At 46.0% G+C, this 7,776-nt stretch overlaps 1 pseudogene; it reads left to right on the top strand.

Moving 5' to 3' along the window:
* The first annotated feature begins 1,908 nt into the window (after nt 1-1,908).
* Nucleotides 1,909-6,702, top strand: LOC118372211 (potassium voltage-gated channel subfamily D member 3-like; annotated as a pseudogene).
* Nucleotides 6,703-7,776: the final 1,074 nt, after the last annotated feature.

Here is a 7,776-nt window from a genome sequence, read left to right as displayed (position 1 = left end):
AAACAAGTAGAAGAGGATGAAGATCAAATCATTTAAATGTTCTCTTTTTCATCCGTGAAATGGTTAACCTTGTCCTTCTTGATGCCTCGTTCTGAGTCCCAAGGCTATTGGTTTCCTGCCGCGCTTTTGGTAAAAGGCGGACACTGCTGCGAAGCGTTTCTCTCTTCCCGCTGTCCTCGGCTGCACACGGAGGCAAACCGACAATTTAACCGCTAGAACGAGCAGTCAGGGAAATAAATAGAAGGAGTGACGGAGAAAGAGAGAGAGAGACAGAGAGAGAGACAGACAGACAGACAGAGAGAGAGCGAGAGAGAGAGAGAGAGAGAAAGCAAGAGAGATGAAGCAAGACCGACAGAGAGAGAAGCAGATATGGGGCGTTTATTAGAGTGAGATAACGGAGAAAGATAAGCCTACCCCTGTCCAGCACTCTAAAATGTGCTAGAAGGAGAGCGATCCTCAGTGTAGTTTACCGCTTCCCACAGCAGAGGCGGTGGAGCGAAAGCCTTGCGTCGGAGTAGTGGGATTATCCCTTCTTTCTCGCAATGGAAACTGAATGAAAAACGTTGGACAGTTGTTTTAAACTCCAGTGCTTTCGCTTACAATTCTTGCCAAATCGCATCCTGCTATGTTATTCTCCTTTTATTTCAACTTCATATGTGGATTCGGAGGGACACTCTAAAAGGTAACCAACCTACGGCGCAACAGCTGCTCTACAAGTAGTTAGCCCCAGGAAAAGCTCTTATTTTTGTGGATGCAGAAATGTGCATGGGTAAGTGCATTGTATTACCATGAACAGAAACCTAAATGACTGATGTTTATGTAAGAATTGGTTTAGTTTGCTTCAGCAAGGCAGCATCTGTATTCTCATAACACTAATGCAGCCAAATGACTGTAAAAGCTTTCGATTTTGAGAGAACTGACAAAGTCGTAGGCCATTTTATAGGGCTTGGTTATGTTTGTCTATATATAGATGGATAAAAAAAAATCAAACTGAGAAATTGAGGGGCAAATACAACAATGTCAGTAGAACCTAAATTCGAGATGACAAGGTATCCATTTATTTAGCCACTGGCTATTCCTCCAAAGGAAACAATGGGTTGCACACCCTTTGGAAATGTTCTGTTAGTTTTGACTCAACAGGTACTGAATAACTTGACTGCCAGTCCGCGGGCTGCACCTCGGAGCCGTCTTTAACAACGGGTTCTACTAGAATTTAGGCCACTGAATTAGAACTACGCACTGTTTTAAAAAAAAACTGTAGGCTATGTCTTGGTCTGCCAAGATGTGAAGGAGAAAATATGATTTGTTATGAATGTGAAACCTCCCATGACATGGAAAGAGCGAGCAGGAAGACCCTGAACAATCCTATCTGGCTATTATATTTGTATCATGCACAGAAGAGCAAACCCTGTAACCCAATAGAGGGAAAAAGTACATGCTATTTCCATGTATTATATTACATCAGAGTAATTGTGGGGAATGGATCTTTAAAGGATATTGCAATGTGCTCTAGGCTTAAATTACACGTATCATGATCAGATTAAGATACTGTAGGGTTATTCCTATTGGAAGTAATGTACTCCTTCCAGGTGTCTATTACATGGAATTGTGTTTTCGTATAATTAAGTTGGTATGCATATTTTCTATGTTTTACATTTATACTACCCTACTATTTCACCTTGACACTACCTTGTTCATTTACATTTTAAAAATAATGTTGTTTTTTAATTATAATGCATCCATTTCTCTCCCTCTCTCTTCCCCTCCCACCTTTCCCCCACTGTCTCTCTCTCACCCCTCTCCCCCTCTGTCTCCCCCTCCCATCTTTCCTGCTGTCTTCCCTAACCCCCGCCGTCTCCCCTTCCCACCTTTCCCCTCTCTCTCACCCCTCCCCCACAGTCTCCCCCACCCCTGCCTCTCTCCAGATGGTGAGTGAGCTGAAGCCAAGCTGGTTGTGAAGGTGCTGGTGGACTTGTCCCTGTCCTCGCCCCAAGCCAGACTCACCATGGCGTCGGGAGTAGCGGCGTGGCTGCCCTTCGCCCGCGCTGCTGCTATTGGCTGGATGCCCGTGGCCAACATGCCCATGCCCATCGCCCCCACCGAGAAAAACAAACGCGCAGACGAGCTCATCGTCCTCAATGTAAGTGGACGCCGATTTGAGACCTGGAGGAATACGCTAGATAGATATCCCGACACCTTACTGGGCAGTTCAGAGAAAGAGTTTTTCTACAATGAGGAGACCAAAGAGTACTTTTTTGACCGAGACGCGGATGTGTTCCGCGCTGTTCTCAACTTCTATCGCACGGGCAAGCTGCATTACCCCCGCTCCGAGTGCATCACGTCCTACGACGAAGAGCTGTCCTTCTTCGGGATCATCCCTGAGATCATTGGAGACTGCTGCTACGAAGAGTACAAGGACCGTAGGCGTGAGAACCAAGAGAGACTGATGGACGATGACGAGGACAAGAAAGATGCCAAGCTTCCCAATATGACGTTCAGAGAGACCATGTGGAGGGCCTTCGAGAACCCTCACACCTCCACCATGGCCCTGGTGTTCTACTATGTCACCGGCTTCTTCATCGCCATCTCAGTCCTCACCAACGTGGTGGAGACGGTGCCTTGCGGTGCCACCCCTAACACCAAAGAGGTGACGTGCGGCGATCGCTACACAGTAGCCTTCTTCTGCATGGACACGGCCTGCGTCCTCATCTTCACAGTAGAGTACCTCATGAGACTGTTTGCTGCGCCAAGCCGCTACCGCTTCATGCGCAGCGTGATGAGCATCATCGACGTGGTGGCCATCTTGCCCTACTACATTGGCTTGGTGATGACAGACAACGAGGATGTGAGCGGGGCCTTCGTGACGCTCCGGGTCTTCCGGGTCTTCCGTATCTTCAAGTTCTCCCGTCACTCTCAAGGGCTGCGCATCCTGGGGTACACGCTGAAGAGCTGCGCCTCAGAGCTGGGCTTCCTCCTCTTCTCCCTCACCATGGCCATTATTATCTTCGCTACCGTTATGTTCTACGCCGAGAAAGGTTCCACGTCGAGCAAGTTCACCAGCATCCCAGCCTCATTCTGGTACACCATCGTTACTATGACGACACTTGGGTAAGGGGAAAAGCATCTGTTTTTGTGCGTGTGCGTGTTGTCTGTTTATCTATCTGTGTACTCTTTATCTGTGCTGGAAATGGATGGATTTCACCTAGACAACACAAAGCAGGCAGGGTAATACGTCCTGTCTGTCCATGCCATGGTTGTAACGTCACTGCCATGAGTACAAGGGAATATTGTACCTCATGATGGATCCAGAACATTGGCACAAAGGCACACTGTCATACTGTTCCAAATGTTGTCCTCTGTGTATCTCCTCATCGAACACTAGGGCAGAGAGAGTGGCAGTGGAGATGTCCTGTTCTTTTACAGTAATGCCTCTGCCAACGCTACTGTCTGCTCTTTACACACTACCTGTGGGAGAGAGCCCAGAGGACTGCTGAGGGGAGAGAGAGGGAAAGAGGGAGGAAGGATATCAGAGAAAGAGAGAGGGAGGGATAGAGATTAGAGATAGAAGGAGAGAGAGACTGATATTGAAGTGGATGGAAAAAGTGGAAAAGGTACAGTAGAGTAGGGTTGGGCGATATTACAATAGCATCGTCTATCAATGATGATTGACAGCCATCGTCCATGGTGACGACATCGTGATGTGCACTTGACTGGCACTGCGCATCATGGCAGCACACAAGTGACATTCTGAGTAATAAGCCTATTCCTATTTGCTGTAGCTTATTTCAATAAATATGTTATATACACAACGCAAGAGAGGAATGTAGGCCAGACAGAGCGGAGCATTTCACCAAATCAACACAAACTGTCCAGTCAGGAAATATTGTTAATCTCTCGCTCTCTCTGTCAGATGCATGGGCCTTGGGCTATAGCTTAAACCTATTTTTTATTTATTCTTATGGACACTGTTTCACTATCTTGTGTCTAGCTGTTAAAAAAATAGCCTACAGTGCATCAGAAAGTATTCAGACCCCTTCACTTTTTCCACATTTTGTTATGTTACAGCCTTACTCTATAATTGATTAAATCGTTTTTTCCCCTCACCAGTCTACACATAGTAACCCATAATGATACAGCAAAAACAGGTTTTTAGAATTGTTTGCAAATGTATTCAAATGGAAAAACTGCAATATTACATTTACTTCAGTATTCAGACCCTTTACTCAGTACTTTGTTGAAGTATCTTTGGCAGCAATTACAGCTTGGGTTTTCTTGGGTATGACACTACAAGCTTGGCACACCTGTATTTGGGGAGTTTTTCCCATTCTTCTCTGCAGATCCTCTCAAGCTCTGTCAGGTTGGACGGGGAGTGTCACTGCACAGCTATTTTCAGGTCTCTCCAGGGATGTTTGATCGGGTTCAATTCTAGGCTCTGGCTGGGCCACTCAAGGACATTCAGAGAGTTGTTCTGAAGCCACTCCTGTGTTGTCTTGGCTGTGTGCTTAGGGTCGTTGTCCTGTTGGAAGGTGACCCTTTGCCCCAGTCTGAGGTCCTGAGGGCTCTGGAGCAGGTTCTCATCAAGGATCTCTCTGTACTTTGCTCCGTACATCTTTCCCTCGATCCTGACTAGTCTCCCAATCCCTGCCACTGAAAAACATCCCTACAGCATGATGCTGCCACCACCATGCTTTACCGTATTAACGGGTGATGAGCGGTCCCTGGTTTCCTCCAGACGTGAAGCTTGGTATTCAGTCCAAAGCGTTCAATCTTGGTTTCATCAGATGGTCTGAGAGTCTTTTAGGTGCCTTTTGGCAAACTCCAAGCAGGCTGTCATGTGCCTTTTACTGAGGAGTGGCTTCCATCTGGACACTCTACCATAAAGACCTGATTAGTAGAGTGCTGCAGAGATTGTTGTCCTTCTGGAAGGTTCTCCCATCTCCACAGAGGAACTCTGGAGCTCTGTCAAAGTGACCACCAGGTTCTTGCTCACCGCCCTGACAAACTGAGCAATTGGGGGAGAAGGGCCTTGGTCAGGGTGGTGAGCAAGAACCTGGTGGTCACTTTGACAGAGCTCCAGCACTCCACTAAAATCAGGTCTTTATGGTAGAGTGTCCAGATGGAAGCCACTCCTCAGTAAACGGCCAGCTCTAGGAAGAGTCTAGGTGGTTCCAAACTTCTTCCATTTAGGAATGATGGAGGCCACTGAGTTCTTGGGGACCTTAAATGCAGCAGAACATTTTTGGTACCCTTCCCCAGATCTGTGCCTCAGCACAGTCCTGTCTCGGAGCTCTATAAACAATTCCTTCGACCTCATGGCTTGGTTTTTGCTCTGACATTTACTGTCAACTGTGGGACCATACATAGACAGATGTGTCTTTGCAAATCATGTCCAATCAATTGCATTTAAATAAGGTATTTCTGTTTTTTTAATTGATAAATTTGCAAAATTCTAAAAACCTGATTTTCCTTTGTAATTATGGGGTATTGTGTGTAGATTGGTGAAAAACATTTATGGAATTCATTTTAGAATAAGGCTGTAACGTAACAAAATTTGGAAAAAGTGAAGGGGTCTGAGTACTTTCGGAATGCACTGTAATTTAGCTTCTCTCTCCATTCAATAGAAATATGACTTTGGGCTATAGGTTACGCTTTTATCATTTTATGCATGGTTTTCACCCGATCAAACAATGAATCTAACCGAGTTCCATATCAATACGTTTTTTGAATAGCCTAAAACATTTGTCAGGGGACTAATAATGAAAGCGAACAAACAATATCTGAATCCTATACTAAAATCAAATGACAAGTTGAATCAAGTTTAAACTTATTAAGAAATAAATGATCCATCCAGGTCGGGATAATCCCTCCATCCGAGTTTGAAAACCTAATGGCTAATAACCAATCCTCCTACTAGGCCTATTGTATAAGATTTAATGCAAAGGTAACATAATGAACAGTAGTCTATCTTATTTCCCAAACATTCTAGCCTGAGAAATTGTCCTAAAGTTGCCGCTTTCAAAAATAACAAGAATGAAAGACTAGCCTTGCCTAGACATAGGCTATTCTAAATCGCAGCAATATAAACAATATTATTTATTAACTGTTATTTTATGAGGCAAATAAATCAATGACCAGTTGTGAAGACGGTAGATAGATTGCGTCTATCCAGCCCACAATGTATGACCTAACTCACTACGTTAAGACAGCCCGTTCCTCATCAGACTCTCACTGCTCCAATGGTCGCTGCTCCAACAGTTGCTAATGGTCGCTGCTCCACTGGTCATTAACAGTCGCTGATGCAATGGTCGCTGCTCCAACGGTCGCTGCTCCAACAGTCGCTGCTCCAACAGTTGCTAATGGTCGCTGCTCCAACGGTCGCTGCTCCAACGGTCGCTGCTCCAATGGTTGCTAATGGTCGCTGCTCCAACAGTCGCTGCTCCAATGGTCGCTGCTCCAACTGTTGCTAATGGTCGCTGCTCTACTGGTCATTAACAGTCGCTGATGCAACGGTCGCTGCTCCAACGGTCGCTGCTCCAACGGTCGCTGCTCCAACGGTCGCTGCTCCAACGGTCGCTGCTCCAACAGTTGCTAATGGTCGCTGCTCCAACAGTTGCTAATGGTCGCTGCTCCAACGGTCGCTGCTCCAACGGTCGCTGCTCCAACGGTCGCTGCTCCAACGGTCGCTGCTCCTACAGTTGCTAATGGTCGCTGCTCCACTGGTCATTAACAGTTGCTGATCCAACAGTCGCTGATCCAACAGTCGCTGCTCCAACGGTTGCTAATGGTCGCTGATCCAACAGTCGCTGCTCCAATGGTTGCTAACGGTTACTGATCCAACAGTTGCTGCATCAACGGTTGCTAACGGTCGCTGATCCAACAGTCGCTGCTCCAATGGTTGCTAACGGTCGCTGATCCAACAGTCGCTGCATCAACGCTCAATTAGGTTGAGGTTGGGTGATTGTGTAGGCCAGGTCATCTTCTGCAGCATCATCACTCTCCTTCTTGGTCAAATAGCCTTTACACAGCCTGGATGTGTGTTTTGGTCATTGTCCTGTTGAAAAGCAAATGACAGTCGCACTGAGCGCAAACCAGGATGGCATGGCGTTTCGCAGCAGGCCTGATTCACGTAGTCTCCTCTGAACTGTTGATGTTGAGATGTGTATGTTACTTGAACTCTGTGAAGCATTTATTTGGGCTGCATTCTGAGGTGCAGTTAACTCTAATGAACGTATCCTCTGAGGCAGAGGTAATTCTGGGTCTTCCTTTCCTGTGTCGGTCCTCATGAAAGCTAGTTTCATCATAGCGCTTGATGGTTTTTGCGACTTTCAAAGTTCTTAAAATGTTCCGGATTAACTAACATTCATGTCTTAAAGTAATGATGGACTGTGGTTTTTCTTTGCTTATTTGAGCTTTTCTTGTCATAATATGGACTTGGTCTTTCACCAAATAGGGCTATCTTCTATATACCACCCCTACCTTGTCACAGCACACACAACTGTTTGGCTAAAAAGCATTAGAAGGAAAGAAATTCCTCCTGTTAATTAAAATGCATTCCAGGTGACTACCTCATGAAGCTGGTTGAGAGAATGTCAAGAGACCTAGCCTCCAGAATCACCCGACCTCAACCCAATTGAGATGGCTTGGGATAAGTTTGACCGCAGAGTGGAGGAAAAGCAGCCAACAAGTGCTCAGTAGATGTGGGAACTCCTTCAAGACTGTTGGAAAGCATTCCAGGTGAAGTTGGTTGAGAGAATGCCAAGCTACATTGAAGAATCT

The sequence above is a fragment of the Oncorhynchus keta genome, chromosome 27 (genome assembly GCF_023373465.1).
Source record: "Oncorhynchus keta strain PuntledgeMale-10-30-2019 chromosome 27, Oket_V2, whole genome shotgun sequence".
In the NCBI taxonomy this organism is placed as follows: domain Eukaryota; kingdom Metazoa; phylum Chordata; class Actinopteri; order Salmoniformes; family Salmonidae; genus Oncorhynchus; species Oncorhynchus keta.
This window is presented reverse-complemented; position numbering and strand designations above follow the sequence as displayed.